The 24,030-nt window shown below is 40.3% G+C and overlaps 1 protein-coding gene across 1 annotated transcript in view; it reads right to left on the reverse strand.

Annotated features, from left to right (window-relative positions):
- The window catches only part of NIPA2 (NIPA magnesium transporter 2), a 31,245-nt gene extending 16,234 nt beyond the window's left edge, over window positions 1-15,011 (reverse strand). Inside the window, exon 1 of the mRNA XM_069072937.1 lies at window positions 14,506-15,011. The gene's annotated coding sequence lies outside the window, so the exon portion shown is untranslated. The remainder of the gene's footprint in view (window positions 1-14,505) is intronic.
- Window positions 15,012-24,030: the final 9,019 nt, after the last annotated feature.

The following is a 24,030-nucleotide window of genomic DNA, read 5'->3' on the forward strand; positions in this document are numbered from 1 at the left end:
CCACTATACATCTCCTCTAGTCTTTACTGGTTCATCAGGTAACCCTCTCTTCCACTGATAATCAACAAACCCATTCACTTTCTCTAACTCTTATTTTTTGTTCACAGTTCTACTACAATAAAAAAAATAAACTAGTAGAAAAAACCAACAATTTGTGATTTTTTTACACTATCTAAACACTGAATAGCTACACAGTACTCAGTCCAATTTTTTTCGCTTTGCACTATTTTACATAAGCTTTTCCATATTCTGAGTAATCTTCCTATCTGTCAATCTTTATAACAAAAGTAAAATTACACTTATATCAACATACACACGCTTCTTAGTCATTCCCTAGCTACTGGCATTTGGGTTGTTGCCACCTTTTAAATATGGCACAGCCTTAAAGTTCTTTGAATAAAGAAGCCTTTTATCCCCTCTTTATAACTATTTGCCCCTGTATTTCTTTCACTAATGTCATGTTTCCTGGGAACTAGTTAATAACATTAGCAGATTTTATCTGTACTTTCATAGTCAGGACATCTCCTGTATATCTGTGATAAATATGCAATTGCACTATATTTTATGGATTTTCAAAACTATTTAAAACTTCTCATTCCCTAACATTAAAAATGGCCAGTTGCTGAATTGTACTGGTAGAGGGGCTTTCCTCACCAGAGGTCCCTGCAGGTGTGTGAGACACATCACACAGGCCTGCAATGACCTGAGCCAGAGTAAAATGTACTTGGGAAAGAGATTTACAAAAACACAATAAAACACAATACAATAAAATGACATTTTAAAGCTAGTGTGCAGCCAGCAGGGATCTTTCTGTGCAGATCAGCGATCCCTATTTCTGACTCTGATACCACTGCCCTAAACCAATGAAATCATAGGTCTGGACCTTTCCTCACAGTTCATTCCAAAAGAATCTGATACTAATTAATCTACATGCAGTTTCCTGTTATATATGGAACAACACATTTTACAGGGTCCATGTTTATTTTCCTCTATGCTAACATTCAATTTTTCTGAGCATTTATTGTTTAACCTCGCCAAGTTTAATTGTAAACTGAACTTTTTTATGTACTTGGATTTAATCCTTGAATCTGTACATCCCACTGATCTATTTTTCATTTTCTTCCTAGCAATCCCAACCTATCAGGAAACACCAAACTAGGTTATTTGAAGTGTTTAAAACACCACACGCTTTCCATTATACCATAATGTTACTCACACTATACCACACACCTGGAATGCACGTGTGTGTGTGTGTGTGTGTATGCATGCATGTGAGCCAAAATGCTACTCAGCCTTCAAGGATCAGTTCAAATAATAATTCACTTTCTCTGAACCCCCCAATCCAATAGCCAATACCAGTAAGTCAATAGTAATCACTCCCACCTCAAGTCTGCTGCTACCCAATGAACAGGGCCAACTCCCGGCAAAACTGTGAAACCTCAAGTTTTTTCTTCGGAATCCTCTGCTTTTAATTTCTGTACCTTTTCTCACCTCCAGCTCCTCTCAACTTCAGGCAAACAGTGCCTTCCTACTTTTCTTTCCCTCAGGGGCAGACTTGATATAAATAATTGATACTTGTTGGCAGACTGATCACACTTTGATTAAAATACATAATACATTATTCCCTCTGCCTCAAGACTTCCAGATACACACTTGATCTTTTCTGGAACATTAAACATTAGTTACCTAATACTTAACGATTTCTATATTATAACCAACCCTTACAGAAAGCACAGAGATCAAGACACAATACAAACTTTCTTACTCTTACTAGAGCAATATAGTTCTTAACAAAAGGTTTTAGAATTTATCTTCTTTGCTATCAGAGATACTACTATACTTATCCTATCTTAAAATAACTAATTTTATACAACACTCTCCTTAAAAAAATATTTTAGTTTATACATAAAGTCTATCCAAAATATATTTGTATAAACAAAATGTTTAAAGACATTTTCTCTGAACGGAAGCATAGGCATTCTCAAAAAAAACAGATAATATTACATTTTAAAATTCAACAAACTAGGGGTGGCTAGGTGGTGCAGTGAGTAAAGTGCTGGCCCCAGAGTCAGGAGGACCCGGGTTCAGTTCTGACCTCAGACACATAACACACACCCCCCCCCCCCACACACACACACAAAAACTAGCCGTATAACCTTGGGCAAGTTACTTAACTCCAACTGCCCTCCAAAAAGGCCAAAAAAAAAATAAACCCCAACAAACTAATACAAGTCATTCTGAAATCATGTCAAGCTCCTAAAAACAAAGAGGGAGAAATGGCAGTATATATTTACATCTTCCATAACTACTGTCCTATATTTTCCCTTAGGCATTTTCTTACATGGAGAAGAGAAATGGGTAAGCAATAGTAAATCTAGATCCACCTGGACCAGAAAATAAATACTGAATGGGAAATTAAGAGTAATCTTTGCCCAAGTGAAAGAGGCATAGAAGCTGCTCCTGAAAAGAAGCAACGAGAGAATATGGAACTTCATAACATCATACTCCCTCCTCCCCCTTCCCAAAAAGGAGTTCAGAGTGACCCCATGACTGACTGCCCTGCCAGGGATCAAGGAATTTCTAACCAAGGTCTTAAAGAAAGAGAGTTACCCATGGCCTGACAGCTGTTGTACTGATAAGAGTATAATAACAGAAGCTAGATTCTGTTTACAGAAATCTACAAAATCTAACAAAAAAAGAAAGTATTTCTTTCAAGTGTATCTAACTTTTACTCATTATGCAACCATAAAACCCTAGGGGGAAAAAATCTAGATTAGGTTTGTTCTATCATCTAGACTCACTCAACTATAAACTAGGCAAAATTCATAAATCAGATTAACAAATACAATATACTCAGAGCATCACTGAGGTCATGAAACTACATGTCAATAATCCTGTAAAACTAAAAACCAATTCTGTTTATCCTTTCTCTTAGCTGACGGTAACTAACCGCTTAGTATATGTACATGGCTGACATTACAGGCAATCCTCTTCCAGTGTGTGAACTGTTTTACTGCTTATTTCATTTGATCCCCTTAAAAGCCCTGCCAGGTAAGCAATTAAAGTATCACTTACCTCCCTTTCACTTATGAGGAACTGAGGACTGTGAAGTTAAGACAACTTGTCACATAGCTAAGAAGCGTCTAGGCTAGGATTTGAACCCAGGTTTCCTGATTCCAGCTCCTTCCACTAAGTCACACTAAGTTCTTAGAGGCAATAAACTAAGCAATAACATAATGGAAACATTATCCTACTAAATTCTTTTAATGAAAAAACCTGGGGTCTAGAAGATTTGATAATTCATTGCAAATATAGTTGGTTTCCTTTGTAATCTTCTGAATTTTATTTCTGAGAAGGGATGCATAGGTTTCACCAGATGACCAAAGGGGACTAATGACACAAAAAAAGTTAAGAATCCCTACTTTAGAAAACATGATCTCCTTTATTATGTTTAATTTCACAAGATAACCTACTGATTATAATTGGGATTCTGAAATAGGTCTCTCTACTGAGAAAACAATGTGCTAATAATGCTGCACTTTTAGGATGGCCAACTCTCAAGTCCAGAACTTGCTGACTTTTTTGTAGCATTTGACACTCATTCTTCTTCTAAAGAAATTCTCTCTTCTCTGAGTACTGGTGATAGTCCTCTCTCCTGGCTCTCCGGCCTGGCTAATCGGTCCATCTCTCTCCTTTCTGACTCTCCATTTGTATTCGGGTGTAGGGTATGTTCTCTGGGTCTCTGGGTGAGGGCTGTCCCCCACCTCTGATGCACATGAGACACTCCTCACCTGTGGCTCCAAGAAGCTGTAGCATGCACAGCTGCTTTGGCAGGGGTTTCAAACCTATCAGTGAAGTAGGGGGTGTCTACCCCAAGCATGTGAAGAATCCCCTGATGGAATGGGTGCATTAGAACAATCTGTTCCAAAGGCCATGAAGGCGGCTGAAGCCGGCACTGTGGAGTGCCTAGAGTTTGGTTAAACACTGAAGAGCCCAAGGTCATTCACTGCATCTTGAGCCATCACCAGGCATCCTGACTCTGTCCTGCCACTGGACTCTGATGACTCTGGAAGAGAGAGTGAGGCCAATGACTGTGTCTAACTTGACCTCACTTAAAGCCAATTTATGCATGAATCAAAAGACATCACCATTTCACTATTTTTACCTATCTCAAAGACCTGTGGTGATAGGCAAGTGACAAAGCAGCACACGTGGATTCAATGGGAGCTGTAGTCACAACCCTGCTGCACACAGGTGGCCCAGGCCATAGGGTCACGTTCTCCCTGGAAGCAGCAGTGGCATTCGGCAGCCCCCCGGGTGTCTGAACAACCTTTTCAAGGACCACACTGATCAGAAGGGTCTAGAAAAGGCACCCTAAAAATTTCTGCTTACCCCACCCTGACCTGATTACTGCGGCAGGCAGGGATCCAGTCCTGCAGTTGAAACACAAAAAAAATGTGTAAAAACTTCAGCAAAGATAATTCTATTCACCATCTGTATGTGGAATGTGTGCACACTTATAGACAACACAAAATCCAGTAGACCTGAAAGACAAAAAGCTGTTGTGAGAGAACTCAGCAGGCATCACATCCAAATAGCAGCCCTGAGTGAAACAAGGCTGGCAAATGAAGTCCAGCTTACTGAATTTGGAGCAGGATACATGTTTTTCTGGAGTGGCGACAGCAAAAGGGAGTGCCATGAAGCTGTAGTACATTTTGCAATCAAAACTAATCTAGTCAACAAGCTGGTATGCCTACTAAAAGGGGTGAATGACAGGCTCATTACAATGTGATTACCATTTGCAGGAAAATACCATGTCACCATCATCAGTGCCTATGTTTTCACCATGACAAACCCTGATGAGATCAAAGGGAAACTGTATTAAGACCTGGAGACCCTCATCATCAATGTGCCAAAAGAGAACAAGTTTATCATTCCGGATGATTTTAATGCTAGAGTAGACTCAGCTACGAGGCATGGCAGGTAATCCTTGGAAGGAGTGGAGTTGGAGACAGCAACAGCAACTACTGAAAACTTGTGCATCTCATGGCCTTAACATCATTATTTTCCATTTACCTAAATGCAATAAAACTTCGTGGTTTCACCCTTGCAGCAAACACTGGCATTTAATAGACTATAGGAAAGTAAAGGGAAGAGACCGGAAGTGACAAAAGCAACGTGTGTTAAGAGTGCTGGACTCATCACTTAACCTCTTCAAGCTACATGTTTGCATTCAACGAAAGTGTTGGCCTTAAGGTAAAATAGCTACAGAGAACTTAAAACTAACAGATTAGAGCACTTCTCTGAGCAGGAACAGTTTCTTTGTTGCTAACCCTTCAGCAAACAGAGGAGCAGAAAAGCTGTAGGCAGCTTTCAGGGATTTGGTGCATGGCACTGCATTTGCTCATTTGGGTCAGATTACCTGCAAATATTAAGACTGGTTTGATGAAAATGATGGTGAAATTCAGAAGCTGCTAAATGGAAAATGAGAACTCCAAGGTTTACCAGCAGGACAGTTAATTTATCTCTAAGAAGGCAGCATTTTAATTACCTCAAAAGTAAAGTACAAGTGAAGCTTAGAGAAATGCAAGATTCTTGGCTCAGTAAACTGGCAGATAAAATCCAGTTTTATGCTGATAGTAACAATCCAAAGAGCTATCACGATGCCCTGAAGGGACTAATTATGTCCTCAAGACCTACAGAACATCTCAGCCATTCAGTGCTGCTGGAGACAAGGACAATATGTATTTACTTCAGCTTGAAGTCAATCCCTCTCCAGACAAATTTCTCATGGACTAAGAGTTTTTGAATGCCACTAGGCTCCTAATAGTCAATAGTAACGGTTTCTCTTTTGGCCAGCAACCCTTGGGATCTTCCCCTCCCAGTTTGATTTTCTTTTTTAATTAAAGGGGCCACCCCTTGACTCATTTCTTAAAGAGGCCTATTCACTAAATGGTCATTACCTCCCTCAGACTGAGTACATGAAAAGACCTTAGCCTAAAAGGGCCAGGTCTCCCATTGCATCCTGGGCCATCTCCAGTGGTCCCGATGAATATCAGGCCACTGGGCCCAGATGGCTCTGGAGGAGAAAGTGAGGCTGGAGACCTTGCACAGCCCTCCCTCCCTCAAATCCAAGTCAAGTGCAAGTCGTGTCATCCATCCCTGATGTCATGGTCCTCTTCAAGAAGGAAGGACCAACAAGCTCCTGTGGCAAAGCACCTGGTGTTGATTCTATGCCAGATGACGTTTACAAGGTGGGAAGTGCTGACTGCAATTTTCCAAGTCACGGGGCAAGAGGAGTTCCAGGATGCTCCTACTGTCCATCCCTCTAAAGGTAAAGGAAACAGATTGTCCTGTGACCATCTTGGGAGGGAGGGAGGGGTCCTCTGTCTTAGTCGCTGCTGGTAAGGTTCTTGCCAGTGTCCTTAATGGGCTGATCTTTCACCTGGAAGATGATCATCTATCTGAGAGCCAGTGTGGCTTCAGAAAGGGCTGAGGAATGGCTGATGTGTTGCTGCTACCTGACAACTCCAGGAGAAATGCCAGGAGCAGAACAGAGGTCTGTACACATTCAGAGATCTGACCAAGGCCTCTGATCCTCTTAGTCGTGAGGACTTATGGAAAATTACATCAAAATGGGACTGCCTCTAGTCCATCCGTATTGTACATCAATGTCAGGACAGCATGCTTGCCCAGGTTCTGGATAACGGATAATGCTCTCGCACTTTCCCAGTCATGAATGGAGTGGAATAAGGCTGTGTTGTTTTCAGCCATGTTGTCAAATGCCTTCAATAAGGACAAACATGACATCAAGGTCAGCTACTGTACTGATGGTAAATTCTTCAACCTGAAAAGGCTACAAGCCAAGACCAAAGTGGAGGGAGTGTTGGTGCATGACTTTGTTTGCAGATGACTGTGCACTCAATGCAGCCTCCAAAGCTGAGAAATAACAAAGTATGGATCGATTCTCTGCTACTTGTGCTAATTTTGGCCTGACAATTAACACCAAGAAAACACAGGAGCTCCATCACTCACCACCACACCGGCCATATGTGGAACCATCGGTTACAGCACATGGAGAAGTTTCGAATGCTGTGCATAAGTTCACTTGCCTTGGTAGTGTATTTTCTAGGCATGTACACATTGATGATGAGGTTGATGCTAGCATTGCCAGAGCGAGCTCAGTGTTTGGGAGGTTCCAAAGGAAAGTATGGGAGAGAATTAGACTGACGACCAAACTGAAGGTCTACAGAGTCACTATGCTGACCTCACTGCTGTATGCCTGTGAAACCTGGACAGCCTACCAGCACCATGATTCAGGAAACTGAATCACTTTCATTTGAGCTGTCTTAGGAAGATTCTGGAGACCTCCTGGAATAACAAGGTCCCAGACACTGAAGTCCTTCCTCAAACTAAACTGCCAAGCATTCAAACACTACTGTATTGCAACTCCAAGGGGCTGGCCATGGTGTTTGAATGCAAAACATACGCATGCCAGTCAGAAGAAGTGATACAAGGACACTTGCAAGATCTCTCTTAAGAACTTTGGAATTGATTGTATGGCATGGGAAACACTGGCACAGCACCACTCAGCATGGTGTACCCACGTAAGAGAAGGTGCTGTGCTCTATGGGCAAAGCAGAATTGAAACAACTCAAACGAAACACGAGAGGGGCAAATTTAGAGAATCCACCCCAAATGCCCATATGGGCTATTTGTGCCTGACCTGTGGTAGAGCCTTCTGAGCTCAAATTGGTCTAATCAGCCAATCAGAAGCATTGTACCTTGACTCTAACATAGACGTGTTATTTTGGTCCTCTCCAAGAATGAAGGACAACCATATATCTCACCTGTATCACATCTAACTGTCTGGGGCCTTATCTTCTAAATTCTCTAAAATCTCTTATCTTCCAAATTCTCTTCCTCTGTAGCACAGTACCTTTCATCTCTATGTCTGTCCAAGAAGAACTCAACAGAGGAACCTTCAGGCACTCTTCCCCAGAGGAACTCTAGATGCCCAGCCTCATGTGGTAAAGACATAGGAATACTGACTTTAAGCCTCCTAGGGAGATGGAGGACAACCAGACTTTAATATATGCCCTACTTCCCTAAAGTCTTCTGGGCCTTACCAACTGCCTTGCTGTGCCTTCAGACCTCTTGGCACTGTTATTTCACCTGTTAATGCACCCTTAGGGTTTCTGGGCCTGCAACTGAAAGTTTGTTGAAAGCAGACTTTCTCATTTTTTCTTTTGAATACCTAACATTTTGCACAGTGCTTGGCAGAGAATAATGAGCATTTATATGCTTTTTCCCCTTTCATTGACTCATTACTTAATAACACTATATATAAAACATGGTAACAATTACATAGCACTTTATAATAATTATCTCATTTGCTCTCACAATGACTCTGTGAAGTAAGTTTATTATAACCCTCATTTTACAGATAAGGAAAGTGGGGCAGGTTAAGTGAGTTGTCCAAGGTCTCATAGCTATTAAATGTCTTAGGCTAAATTTGAACTTGGGTTTTCCTGACTCCAGGACAGTCCTCTAACCACTGAGCAACCTACCTGCCTCTGGATAATCATTTCCATAGAGAGACTCCCAAATCTACATATTCAATTCCAATTTCTCTCCAAAGCTCCAAAACTGCATAACTGATTGTCTACAGAACATTTCAAGCTAAGTATTTCATAGACATGTCAAGTAAATACATCCAAGAGACAAATCATTGTCTTTCTCCCTAAATCATCTTCTAAACCTCTATCTTTCTGCTGATAGCATTGCCATCCTCCTTGTCTTCCAGGTTTACAACTTTGGCTTTAACCCAACTCTTCCTCTTCCTCACTCTTCCTCATTCCACATCTCTAATCAGTTGCCTAATTTTTCTGTTTCTACCTCCAGGACATCTCTCACATCCACTCCCATTCAGGTGTCACCTCAATTTAGGTCCCAGTTACCTCTCACCTAAGCTACTACAATAACCTCCTAACTGTTCTCCCTGCTTCAAGTCCTCCCCACTTCACAGAGCTGCAAAAACGCCAACACAAATCTCTAATAAACTCCAATGGCTTTCAAGTGTCCCTAGGGCAAGGGTTCTTATTATAATGGTTGTCAACACACAAAATATATAGGGTTACAAAGAAAAAGAATTATATTGAAACATAGTTATCAAAACACATATGTAGCAGGCACAGACCACAGGTCAAGAACTTCCATTATAAAACAGAAATACTTTACAACTACTTCTCCTTCTTGCACCCCAGCGTTTAGTTACACTTGTCTTCTTGTCCCTCACAAACAGCACTCCGTCCCCATGCCTTTCATTCCCCATTCTTAGAGTTCTTCACCTCTGATTCATAAAATCCCTTCCTTTAAGACTTAGCTCAAACAATCCCTTCTACAGGAAGCCCTATCCCTTGCCCCAGCACCTGCTAGTGCCCTTTGTGCCTAAACTACACTGGACAGGGTGTCTCAAGTTTAAAAGTACACAAAGATTTTTGAATACCCTGTGTATGTGTGCGTGTATGTATATGTATATACACCCAAATGCTGGCTCCCTGGATACAGTGCAGACTTCCCAAGAGCAGGGACAGTCTGGCTTTTTTTCCTATTTGTATCTCTAGCGCCTAGCAGAGTACCTACTTCATAGGCTTTGCACCTGGCACACAGAACTGCCTAATAAATGCTTGCTAACTGACTCTTTCATAATCATGGACTGGAAAATGAACTAAAAATAAAATTTTAACTATCTTTTATATGAAAAAGATATTATACACAACTTTTCAAATAGCAATTTAATACAAGCAAGTAATTCAAGGTGAGTATGTGAAAAAAATTGATCTAATTTATTACTTCCTCTTTCCATCTCTCTTTTTGGAGCAGAAGTATATCACTGTGCTATCTTCAGGCTAGAAATCCTCTAGAAATCCCGGTGTCACCTTTCATTCTTCTCCTAAATCCCTTCTATAAATTTGTCACAAAGTCCTATTTTTCTTCCTTCAAAATATCTTCTGGATGAACTCTTTCCTTTCCAAAATCACCACCTTAAATCTGGGCCCTTAACTTCTGATACCTAAATTCTATCAGGGCTTTTTATTACCTCTAGTCTCCCTCACCTCTAAAATCTTTTATACTGCTGCCAGACCAACAATATTCCTAAACATCACTTTCATTGTATCATACCTCTGCTCAAATCTCAGCTACCAAAGTCTTCTTTTCCTTCAATGCTTCCATAACGTGGGCTCCTTCTTCCTATCTTTCACCTGGATCAGGCAGATATTCTCACATGCCCCACAAAACCATATTCATTCTCAACTCAGCACCTTTGTTCTTACTAGGCAATACCATGGACTGAGCAGTTGGCCTGCAGTCAGGAAAACCTGAATTCAAATTCAACCTTAGGCACTTACTAGCTGTGTGTGTGACCCTGGGCAAGGCACCTCTCTCTGCCTCAATTTCCTCAACTATAAAATAGGGATAATACTAGTACCCTACCTCACGAGACTGCTTTGAGGACAAAATGAGAAAATATTTGCAAAGCACGTGGGACAATTTCTGGCACATAACAGATACTTAAATGCTTTTTCCTTCCCCCATTCTCTACTAGTAAGTCAATAACTATTTATTAAGTGCCATGCCGGGCATCATGCTAAGCAATGGAGATACAAAGAAGTACAAAATATAGCCAAGAAGTTCACAATCGAGTGGGAGAGACAACGCGTCAACAAGTCATGCACAGGATGAGTTGTAGGGAATGATCACTGGAGGGGAGACAATAGAATTACTCTCCCCCACACCTTTAGCTCTTCTCTAGCTCATGCTCCGTTATAAGGGATGACTCTCTAGGTAACGGAGAGGGAAAGCTATACCTGGAAATGAAGGTAATATGAAAATCTAAGATAATTTAAAAAACTCATTTCATCCTTCAAGGCTCAGCCCAAGTTCAACCTCCTCCAACAATTGCACCACCTCACAGATCTCTCAGGGAAACTTCTGCTGTATTTAATTTCTCACAATGTAGTAAGTACTTAATTATTTGGATTCCTATTAGATGACTAACTCTCTTGTCAGATAGACTATAAGCCTCTCATAGAGTCCCCATTTTGTACTGCTTCTGTATCCCTCCGGACAGAGCCGACACTCAAATACTTTTTATTACAGACAGATTTGGCATCAGACATAAGCAGATTAATTTGGTAAAACTGTGTTAATAGAAAGAAGAGAGGGGACAAACAATACACAAATACTGAATGCTCTTTTTATGGATAAAACACAACGTAATGAAAACAATAATGGAACTTAGGATCAAAAGATCCATTTCTTCCACTTATCCATAAATGTGTGACCATAGGGAAGTCACGGAATTTTTCAGAGGTCCAATTTCAACTGTAAAGTTGTATTAACTGAGATGATAGTCATGGTGAGGTGGGCAGTTTATAAACTAGGAAACACTTAGAAATGAATGATAGGTAATAATTATCTTTTTATAATATATATATATTTTTTTTGCTATTTGGAGGGCAATTGGGGTTAAGTGACTTGCTCAAGGTTACACGGCTAGTTTTTTTGTGTTAAGTGTCTGAGGCCAGATCCGAATTCAGGTCCTCCTGACTCCAGGGCTGGCACTCTACTCACTGCGCCACCTAGCCGCCCCTTTTATTTTTATTTGAATAGGTAATAATTATGTAATATGTATAACATACAACACACGTAACAACATACAAAAAGAGTGATACTATTTGGCCAAAACCTACAGTGTTTTGAAGGGAAGACAAGGAGGTGCCAATCAATAACTATTATGTGTCAAGCACTAGAATGCCAAGCACCATGCAAAGCAATGAGATAAAAAAAGAATGAAGAAAACCCTGCTCTTAAGTGGTTTAAATCATGCCCAGAATGCCAGGACTGGGGCTCTAAAGCTTCCTTTTAGGAAATACTAAGCTACTAGGGATTTTTAAGAGTAGAAGTTGCAGACAGCCAGTATATGCCAGAGGCAGACCTTGAAGTCAGGTGTCCCTGAGTGTAAGACCAAATTTCTGGCCACTACACCATAATTCTTCTCATAAGCTAAATACTAAAACACATTTTTTGGGTAATATCTCAACTTAAGTGCTTACACAGTGCCTGGCACACAGTGCTATAAAAATGTTAGCTGCTATTATTAATCATGTTGTTATTAGGATGCCACTCCTAGTAGGAATTAGGATTCGAGTCCCATGTCCCGTAACTGCTCCCTGCACATTTCTGAATAGTGTCTACAGGGTGTAGACAGCTGAGCTTAGAGTCTAGAAGAGCTGAATGAGACCTGAGAAAGTAAGTCACTTAGCACCAGTCAGTTCCCCTAGAGCACTTCCTCTTCACCACCACTTCAGAGCCCTTCTCTTCACTTTAGACCTAGCTTAGGTAATTTTCTTCAAGAAGCCTTTCCTGATTCCCGCAACTACTTTTAAAAACCTATTGGTTTTTTTTCACGTTTTGTTGCTTTGCATACCCCAATGGTTATGGACACGGGACCCAGACAGAATATCTTGGCTCAAACTCACCTTTCCAATTCATCAACTTACCAGGTATTACAGTCACTGCTTTCATGTCTGCTCCTCCACTGACCTCATGCCTTTACTTATACCTAATTGGTCTGCAAAAGAAGTATCAAGCATGGGGCAGCAACTCTCCCTAGTGTGGCCAGAACCAAATCAAAAGGTAACCAGGAAATATTTCAAAACAAATAAACAGACAAGGGAATACGGATAAGATGTGATTTCCTAAGTTGACATGAAACACAGGGATCCTTATGTCTGGTTTAGTGGCCCTTGTTTTTGAGTTTGACGCCATTTTGATCCATAAGACTTGTTTTATCTATATCTCGAAACTCTTACTCTCCCTTCTTCCAATCTCAATCCTTCATAGGACTGCCAGATGTATTTTCCCTCTGCATAGGTCTTTTCTACTCAAAAACCCTATAGTCTACTCAATAAAATCCAAATTTCCAGGCATTCAAAGCCACCCACAAAAGGTTTTAAATGGCATCACATCCACAGTCTTCTTTCATACTATACCCCTCTACACATTCTTTGCTTCCAAGGAGGCTGAGTAGTACAGGGAAAGAACACTGTCTCCAGTCAGAAGACTTGAGTTCAAATGCTTACCAACTGTGTGACCTCCCACAAGCCATTTAACTTCCCCAGATCTCAGTTTTCACATTTCTAAAATGATGGGCTTTAATACAACAGACTCAAGTCATTCCCCTTCCCAATATGTGACCTTTTGATCCCAAACTGCTCCCGGCACTACCCTTGTATACTTTCTTCCTTCTCCTCAAGAAGCATGGTTTCTCCTACCACAAAGACTTCATTAGGTTTGTTTTTTCTGTCTGGAAAGCCCTTTCCTCCTTTACCAGTCGAGCTTCTATTTTAAGGTCCCACTCAAATGCCATCTCACATCCCTGGATTCTACAGCTGCTAAATTATACACTTATCATTCAACACTATATGTTACAGAAAGGCTGTACACATACTGGTTGTGTAACCCTGAGTGATTATTTAACCTCATGAAACCCAGTTCCCCTTCCCCACAAAAAGGGAAAAAAGCAAAACATTTTCTGTCTCTCAACTCTACAGCTATAAGGTACACATGGGCAGGGGGTGTGCCTTTTTAAGTCTAGGACAGTGCTGTGCACTTGGAAGCTGTTTAGCAGATAAGGAGTTGAAATGGACTGCTGAAGCTCAGGGGGAAGGCTCCCCGCACACTTCTGCATACAGTGGTCTGGGAGTAGAGTGCGTAGACCTGTTCCCTAGAAAGCTCTCGCACCTCAGAGTCCTGCTCTGTACTTTAAGACCCAGCTCAGGCCATTGTCTGACCCTCTCGTCTACTCGCCCACTCTCAGATCACCTCCGCTGTAACTACGGCGTGTATGTACTTGCTAGTTTGTACTTACTCTATATACATTTTTCTTTTACTCGTCTCATCCATTACAATGTGAGCACCCGCTGCATTCTTTGTTACTTTGTATCCCACCGCCTGGCCGAGTGCCAGCACACAGTAAGTGCTCACTACTTGTCTCAATCGCTTGATTTCAGCTGTAAAACGGGGCTAATCACTACACCCACCTCACAAAGCTGAGAATCAGATGAGGTAACTTTGCAGACGCCGGTTTGTTTACATACATGTATGCGGCACGCATGACAGCAGACGAGAGAAGCAGTGATCATGTGAGACGCGCAGTCTGATCACTAACGCACACACAGGAGGGCAGGTGAGCGCACGCTGCACCCATGGAGGCGATCAAGCCCTTTCCTTCCTCCCCAGGGCAGGCAGAGAGGCGGGCTGAGGCCCCGAGAAGACCCTGCACTCACCCCCTGAATCACCGGACGAGCTACAGGGGGAGCGCGGAGGGAAGGAAAGCAGGAGAGGGAGGCAGCAGCCGGGCTGGCGGCGGCCCACCGCCGACCCCTGACCCCAGCTGACCCCAGCTGACCCCACCCGGCCCCGGCCCGGCCCAGTCACCTGGGGCTTCTCACATCCCCACGTAGGCCGCCGGAGCCGCCGCAGTCTCCCCCTCTTCCTTCACCGTGGAGCCGGAGCTGCTGGGGTCCGGGGCAGCGGCCGCGCGCACTGCTTCCTCCATCGGGGAGAGCCAATCTCAATGGAAGCCTCGGGGAAGGACAAGCCACCGAGGCCTCCGCCGCCCCGGGCTAGTGGAAAGCGGGAGCGGAACCAGAGCAGGCTTCCGGGCGGGCGCCGGCGGAGTGACGCAAGCCAGGCCCGGGGCCGCTCGGAACACGCAGCACGTCGCACACGTGACACGCAATACGCAGGGCGCCGCGCATGCGCGTCGGTGTTCCGTCCACTCCCCCTGTCTTGGAGATGTTTGGGGACTTTTTTTTCACCGCTTTTTGCGGTTCTCTGGAGGCTTCGGGCGAGCTCCCACGGGGGAGGAAGCCAAAGAGGATAGGATAGAGTGGTCAGGCTAGGGGAAGTAGAGTCCTCAAGGGTCTTCCCAGCTTCAGCTTCGTCTTTGACGGGGCTCCGGAAGCCTGGGGCGGAGCGCTTCTCCCGCGTGATGCCGGTCACGTGATCCCCTCCCCTGGGCACGTGAGAGGGGCCCACTTGTCTGCAATTGTCAGGACTGATTGTCTTCTGCGGCTTTTAATTATGGTACCTCAAGCTGGACAAAAAGCTAAGGAACGCGAAGAGAATAAAATGACTAACTCGGGCTGCGCCGGCTGCACCCACAGCAGCAAGGTCACAAGAGGCGGGCTGTTCCACACGGCGTCTTCTCGGTTCGTCGGGTCGTTCTTCTGCTCGAAGTTCTTAGGTTTTTCTTCGTAAAACCATTGGAATGGGTCGCCATTTCCTTTCCCGGCTTATTTTACAGAGGAGGAAACTGAGGCACGCAGGGTTAAGTGACTTGCCTAGGGTCACACAACTAGTGTCTGCGGCCAAATCTGAACTACACTCCAACAGAACTAGCCCAGGCGATGTTTCCCCTACATGAAATTATGGGGGAAAACCCAACCCATTTTTGTACAATTAATACCAATCCGCCAAGCGGCTTCTGTACGTTCCTCCCTTCCTCTGCTTACAACTACATTGAATAAATGTTTACCGATACCCATTCTAGGCTCTCTTGCCTTAATAATTTGGTGTCAGAAGTTCGTTGTCCTAAACCCCAAAAGATGAGAATCTGCTGCTTTTTCCTGCTCTCAGACTGGAGGTAAGAGGAAGAAGAGAAGTAAACAAGCCCGAATACAGCCCCCGAACGTGCCGGGCTCCGTGCGGAGGTCTTTCTGCAGAAGCCTCGCTTGATCTTTACGTCTCTGTGGGGCTAGTCGTCCGTAGACTTCTCACCAAGATGTTCCTGTTCGGGGCCGTGTGAAAACCGTGACTGTTGTTACTATGTTTCATTTGGTCCTTTCTTGTGTCAGCAAGAGTCTAGAAAGTCACAAAGGAATCCGCAGCTGTGGTGGAAGGAAGGCTCGATCAGTTTCATTAACTTTATGTATCCGTCACCTGAGCTAGACTGTTGCAAGACTCTTTGAAAGGAATGGTTGGTGCATTCCCCTCCCCTCCTACGTCCTGGGGTTTTGTTCTCTTCTGAGAGAGCCTGGAGTAGGGTGAAAAACCCCTCCTTCTATGTCTTATTGTCATAAGGGAATTTTTCTGGTTTAGCTTTATTGCTGCCATCGGCTTGAGACAAGCTAGGATCTGCAACATCAAGCTGAGACATCAAACTGCAGCTCTCACGATCAGTGATAAGAGATTTATTTCCTGGCTAGGTTTTATTACTCTGTTTACTTAAGAGAAAGGTGTCACATAACTAGCTACGACGGGTTTTAATGATTTGTCTGCAGATTTCAGCTGTGTCGCTGGTGTTTAAAGACTAGTCAATTATTTAACCTGATAAAGGTCTTCCCTTTCTGCCTGTTCTTTGGTGTGTAAATCTTTCTGTCTTCTGTAAAATTTTGTTGTATTGTCCTGCTAGTGTATCTAAAATCTGCAAAGGTTGGTGGGACAGGTGTATAAAAACCCACTGGTTTTTATACTCTGAGCACAATAAAGTGGTGTTTGTGTGTGTGTGTGAGCGCAAGCCTACGTGAATGTTTTGGCCCATTCATGAGTATGATTGGCAGCGATACCTACCAAAATCCTTGGACAATTTTTGTATCACCATGTAGAGAAATTAGTTTAGTCGTAGTTAATTTTAGGGATGAAATGTTTTCAGTAATATCTGGATTTTTACAAAATATCTATGTTTTTAAAAAATCAGTTTGAGCAAATTTTAATATTCTTTTTTATTCTAAACTTAGTCCCTCAAGGTGACAATGAGTGGAAACAAAGAATGGAGGAGGGAGTTCTGTCTTCCTTTCCTCTTCTGTGATATTATTGCCTTGACAAATAAAAGGAAGCAAGGATTACTGCATAGATGAGACCTGTAGGAGGAGAAAATAACCCTAAAATAGTGGGAACCAATAAGTATTTATTAAGTGCCTACTGTGTGCTAGGCATCGTATGTCCTAAGTGCTGGAATCAGATTCACAAAATATGTACAACATTTAAAGGTTTTTCTATATATTAGATTTAATGATGATTTTACCATGGATTTTGTTAAATTGGATAAGGAAAAAAAGAGGTTGAAACTGTACTTGGCCTGACATTCTTTTTCTGACATGTTATTATTACAGAGGTAGAAACGTGTCTCTCTGTTTACCTCACAGGTGATACATATTTATTTATTTGTTGCTTTTCCCCTGGGAAGAACTTTATTTTTGTTCAGTGTAGAACATTAGTGGTTTTTAATTGTTAAAAGATTTTTTTTTTTAAAGAAAGCAATAAACTCCAGTAATTTTGCTATATTCAAGAAGCAAGTTAATGCCCTTCATTTCCCACCTCACCCCCCATTTTCTGAAACAATGATTTGAATGTTGTCCTTTGAGTTAAACTTTCCCCAAAGAGACTAAGGCATTGTATTTTGTGACCTAAAGATATATAAAGTGTAATTTTTAAAAAATGTGTTTGAAACACAAGCCTTAATGTTAAATTGACCTGAACCTGAACTAACATTTGAAAAATATAATAATAGAAAGATGGTTTTAGATTTTAGATATTTTCATACAGAAATGCTTTCTATGGAAAAGCTGACCATTGGTCCTTTAAAACCCAATGAAAAATAGTGACATGAACACTTTGATTCTTTTTGAGATATGTGATTTCTCTAAATGAAAAAACTCATTTGCTGTATATTTTGTCATTTGAGTAATATATAAGATATAATAAAGATACAGACGGGAGGAATGAGATAAGACATAGGATTCATACTGAGGTTTGAAATAAAACATTACTGTCTCCCCCTTAACCTTTATGATATTTATAATTTTGGACACACATCAAGAGGCCCTAGCTAATAATCTGCCTAACTAATCTCTTATCTGCTCAGATGTGTGATGAAATTACATATGTGACAAAGGGGAGAATTATTGGCTATATACTATAGATCGTAGTGTGATAATTATTGGTTATTAATCATTTTTTTACTATTGATGGAATTTTTATTGGTTGTCAATTATTAGTATGGATTATCAATTTCAAATTAAAATTTTTGTATTTATGACTTGATTTTAGATTATTGTTGAATCATTACATAATAGTTGGATAATTATCGGCTAACTATTTTGCCTTCAAGAAAATTATTTTCTTATTCCACAGCACAAATTCTGAACTGGTTGATTTAACCCAAAGCCTCTTGCTTGACCTAACTGCTAGTCATGAAATGTTGGAAGATAGATTTTTAAAAGATGAAACAGCAGACTACCTTCAGACTTTTATCTGTGAGAAGTTTTCAAATTCCTATTAATGATTGATGTTGTATAAAGGCTTTCATCCCCAGAAATTTCTCCTCCAAGCCACTGAAAAGATCACCTGGAAGCCTGATAAAAAAAAAAGTCTTCACCAAGCACTCAGACCACCAATGTTGCCTTAAAACAACAAGGCCTTTACCCTGGGATACACAGGTACCATTTTAAGACTACAGGTTGAACATGAAATAAAAAGGACAGGGTCAATTTCCTAGAAACCTCTGCCTTACCTCAGAAAACAATATTACATGTAAAAAACACAGTACCCACAATCTCAGAGACATTTTGGCCAAATCTTAATAAGTGCCATTGTTGTTCTGAGTGAGCCCACGTCATCTCTCTATCCAACTATTTATTTCTTGTAGAAAATCTCACATCTTAATCATTTTATTATTGCAGATGTTCCACTGACTTTTATCTTGAAATATATTATGAATCAAATATTATATGTAATATGAGTCCAAATTTGTTCTAGCAGGTACTGAAGATGTATTGTGTTACAACTGTGAAATAATCCAAGAGCCCCAATGTATTATTAATATTTATTAATGTTACCATAGAAATAACTACACCACACTCCAAATTATAGACAGTGACATTTACTACACAAGATAAAGTCTCTAGGGATTGTAATTTTCACTGGATCTCAGTTTAAATCTAGGTATAAGTGTCTGTAATTTACCCTGCAAGGGAAAATGCCAAAAACTGTTCACAAGGAGTGATGCAGATTTCTGGGAAGGCTGACAGAATGGCTTCATGAAGCTAATGTCAGGGTCCTCACAATTCTGTTTCCCCATTGTTCTGATTCTCTTTTGAGTACAAAGCTTACTACTTGTGAGAGTCTGAGCCTGGTTCTTAGATATTTTGAGTCATTTGGAGTTGTGAGTTATAGCTCAACTATTCTTAACTTTACCTAGCATCAAGTGGGGTTAAGAAAATTTTGCTCTAACTAACCGTGTGAGGGGGTTACTCTGCAATTTTCAGACACAGACATGCCTGGCAAATTTATTCTTTTCATATGCCTTGTATAATGCGTTTCTTCAATCTTCTAGTGATGGAGCCATCTAGTAATGTTCAGTCTTTTATTCGTGTGATTTCTGTGATCCCATTTGGGGTTTTCTTAGCAAAGATACTGGGGTAGCTTGCCATTTCCTTTTCCAGCTCATTTTACAAATGAGGAACCAGGGCAGAATTAAATGACTTGCCCAGTATCACTAAACTAGTAAGAATGTAAGATCATGTTTGAAATCAGGAAGAGAAGTCTTCCTGACTTCAGGCCCACACTATCCATTCTGCCCTTGATGGAATCATAGGGTAAAATAATTTTTCTTGTAAAATCAACTATTTTTTCTAATTATTGTTGACTACATCAGATTTGGAGGTGGAATAAGAGAAGGGATTTTTCTCTGAGTACTACCTTGAAGTAAAAAATGCTTAGAGAGAAGCCCACCATCTCAGGTGGGATTAATTAAGTAGCCACTTGGCAGAAGGGATTTTTTTTTTGGTCACTACAAATTAGAAATTAAATTAGGGTTTAATAATTAGGTCAGTTTAAGAATTCTTGCACTTTGTTAATCAGTCCTTGCCTGAGACACAAAAGTACTTCCTCAAGGGATGCCCAGGTTGGCACAAAATGATCCTGGAGCAGATTAAGGGAATTGCTCGTTACTACACAGATCATTAGAGAGGCCATTGTACAGGCTGTTACCGGCTATCTCTAAACAACCGTGGATATTTCAAAAATGTTTCTACTGTGGAAGGAAAGACCTGGTTTGTTTGTTTTTTTAAGCTCTCCTTAATTTAGAAGGGGGTTTGGGTGGGGATGGTGAGGGTGATTCCCTAAAGGAAAGTGTCTTGGATAGTGACAGCTATGGAGTTTTCCTTGAGTAAACCCAAGTTCAAGAGTTTGGGGATCTAGCCTTCCAGATCATGGATTCTTAACCATTTTTGTGATGTGGACCCCTTTGGAAGTCTGGTAAAGCCTATGCATCCCTTCTCAGAATGGTGTTTTGAATGTATAAAATAAAATACATAGAATGAAAAAGGAAATTAATTATAATGAAATATAGTTATCAGATATTTTTTTTTTTTAAAAAAAAGGTCTTAGGCCCAAGGATATAGATCTCTAGAAATAGAAGGGTAGTCCTTGAACAGCATTCCTCTCAGAAAAAGATCATTCCCCACATCACACACACCCCTCTCCAACAACTAGAAAATCACTAAGAGACTGAAGCGACAACATGGGGCTGGGGGGGGGGGGGAGATCTGGACCTTGAAGTCAAGATCTAATGAGAAGAAGGTTGTTTATTCCACAGGTCCAGTGTATACTTTCTGGGGGGAGGGGTGCAGGGGGGAGGTTTCAAACCACAGGGTGGCACTATGAGTCTGAGGCCAACTATAGAACCCTGTGGGCAAGATAGAGATTTGCTAGAATATCAGAGTGGTAATTCTTTCCTGGCAACTCCAAGTTGCCTTTCATAGGGAGGTTAAATCATAAGGCAGTGCGGAAAGCAGGATACTAATGGAAAACATGGCCCACCAAAGAGGAGAGCTGTGTTAACAGTTTTGGGGTTAGTATGTGCTTTCTGTATCTATTCATGGGCTCCACTGAGTCTTTTGCACTTTCTGCATTTTCTGTGGGATGAAATGAAGGCTATCCTATCCAATTGGTCTGTTACCTTGGGTGCTTTTTCAGGAGCTAGGGACCCTTTTACTCACTTCTATGGAAACCTGGAAAAACTACACATAAGTAATATTGGGGATTTCCCAGGATGAATTCCTGAGTCAAAAGGAAACTGACTTTGAATCAGTGCAAGAGAGTAAACATAGTCTATGTAAATCCAGGGATTAGGGGTTATAGGATGCAGGTTATAAATATGTCAGAGTATTTAGGATTCCACCAGGGTCCTTTTTGGAAGTAAATTTATTCCCCTGAATACTTGTGTTAGCATAATGAGTTTACATTAAAAAAAAATTAAAATGTGTAGTATAGTGTATCCGGGGAAGGGAAGAGGAAGGAAGGTATTGAGATATGAGCAGAAATTAATAATTAAAAAGGAAAATAAATCTTTTGAAAACTGATAGATAAAACCAAGGTTTTTAAAATAAAAACATTTAATCAAAAATGACTGGATTTAATTTTTAAAAGCAGGAAAAAATGAACAAACTTGGAGTTGGAGAGGCAACCACAGTGAATGCAAAAGAAATTGAGAAAGTTGTCACACCTTACCAATACAGGTTTCCCCCACCAACAAAACTGAGGATTTGAAAGTAAGTAATGAATAATTACAAAAATGTGAATGCCCAAAATGACAGGAAAAGGAAAGGAAAAATGAAGTCCTATTCCAAAGAATATGCAGGTGACACTGTGCCAACATAAATTTGAATAGGCTCTACCTGTTTGGAAAGGCTCCAGGTATGTGCTGGGCAACAGATTGTCAGCTGGCTGAGAACCAGCCTGAGCATTGAAAAACTCATCACAGAAAATTGACCATCAGGTGCTGAACATTTTTTAGGTCATGGTAGACTAAACTGAGAAATATAAGTGACATAAAAACAAAAGATATCAATAAAAATGTATTTGAAAAATAATTTCCATTTCAATTTCTACATTTCATTTCACTCAGAATTGTATGTTGAAAAGGATGTTGGGTTTGGAGTCAGGGAACTTGGGTTCAAATCCCAGCTCTTATTCAGTTTCCTCATCTATAAAATGAAGGTGTTAAGATTAGATGACCTCCAAGGGCCCCTTCTGGCTTTAAATCTACAAGCCTGATATCTAATAACAAAAACAGATGAATGATAATTTTTTTAAAAAATGGACGAATGATTATAAAGTAAGTAAGCATCCACACTAGGAAAGAGGAAAAGAGAAAACCCAGGCATAAAGGTTGTTCTATCCAGCCTAAGGAGGGGTAGAGATCAGAGACAGGGTGCTATGGTGCTCAGAATTTTTGTCCAGCCCAAGATGACTTCCCAGGTTTCTCCCTTTGTATAGAAAAAATTCCATCTCTGTTTTGTCTTAGCTTCTGCTTTATCTGTCCTTTTCAGAGTTCCAGGATGAAGACTGGGAAGTCTGGGAACAATTTCTTTCATCAGTTTTCTGTGTACCTCAATATTTTTTTGCCTACGTTAAATGGGCTTATGACATCGTTTCTACCACATGGCTGATTTTCTTGCTGTATCATGTACATCATGTTCTAACAATTATACTTTAACTTGTTCACTTCATTTCCAATGTTGTCTTCTAATATCATTTTCCTGTCCTGCAAGGGCTAGAATTGTTTTTAGTGGGAATGCTTCTAATGCCCTTCATTGAGTATTACATTGGCTCTTGATTTAAGACAAATGTTTTTTATTGTGCTGGGGGAAAATCTCTCTATGCCTATTCATTATAGCATTTTTATAATAAATGAAATTCTAAGCTTTTTTCTGCCTCTGTTGATATAAAAATTGGTTGCTTTAAAAGTTAGTCATGTAGTTTATGATAATAAAATATATTGATGAGTTTTATTCCTTTATCTAACTTGACTAAAGAAATCAACAAAAATAATGTAATTGTGATTTCATATGTCCATACACTGCATAGAAAAGTATAAAACATTAATGCTTAATGTTATTAGTAATGCATTTGATTTGTGTAGTTTTCTTATTTTTCTGTGGGACCAACTAGAATTTCACTCTGTTAATATTCTAAAACAACATCAATGAACAAGAAAAACAAGGCATATTTATGGAGAGTTTTTTTTAGAAGTCTGTTAAGTTTTTTTTTTTACTTCCCTGAGATTTAATTGCATTATTATAGAAAGGGAAATTTTGGGGGTGGCTAGGTGGCACAGTGAATAGAGCACTGGCCCTGGAGTCAGGAGGACCTTAGTTAAAATCTGGTCTCAGACACAAAACAAAAACTAGCCTTGTGATCTTTGGCAAGTCATTTAACCCAAAATTGCCCTCCAAAAAGAAAAAAAAAGGGGGGGGGGGAACTTTTGCCTTTGGAATTCCCAACTGCTTTCCCTTTCTCCCCTTTAAAAATATTATTTTTTTTCTAGTTTTGATAAATGCCTTTTTGTTAGTAAATGTGGACTTTGTTGTTCTTTATCCTTTTGTTAATTATAATCTATATTTTTAATGCCAAGCAATTTTATTTTTATGGAACAGCTAAGCAAATACTTATATGTCTTTTTTCTGTCTTTCAATATAGAATAGAGACATGTGAAATCTTACCTACATTGTTTTTTGTTGATCATTAGGTTAGAGTTCCTTTTCTAGAGTTTGTAGATATCTTTGCTTGGGGCTTTTTGTTGATGAATTTGTTTAAGTTTTGTTTTGAAGTGGATTACTCTGTTTTCAAATAACATAATTTTGTTTAGAGGATATATAATTTAGGGATCCAATCAGATTTTTTTAGATTTTTATATCATTTTTGTCCAACTTTGAAAGCTTTCCTGATTATTTTTGAAAAGTCTAATTCATTTAATATGGGTTTTTTTTTTTTTTGGTGCTGTAGAATTTTGTCTTTATAATTATGTAATTTTACAATTTTATGCTATGGTGTATCATATTTAGAATTTCCTTGATAATATCCTGTGTGTTCAATTTGCCACATATTACTGGTTTTATCCTCTTCATTTTCTTAATTAGGTCTTTGAATTACACTGAATTACATCTAAATTTTTTG

This window comes from Petaurus breviceps, unplaced genomic scaffold, assembly GCF_028583685.1.
Source record: "Petaurus breviceps papuanus isolate PSGF00001 unplaced genomic scaffold, PetGlider_PUasm1.0 90849, whole genome shotgun sequence".
NCBI classification, from domain to species: Eukaryota; Metazoa; Chordata; class Mammalia; order Diprotodontia; family Petauridae; genus Petaurus; species Petaurus breviceps.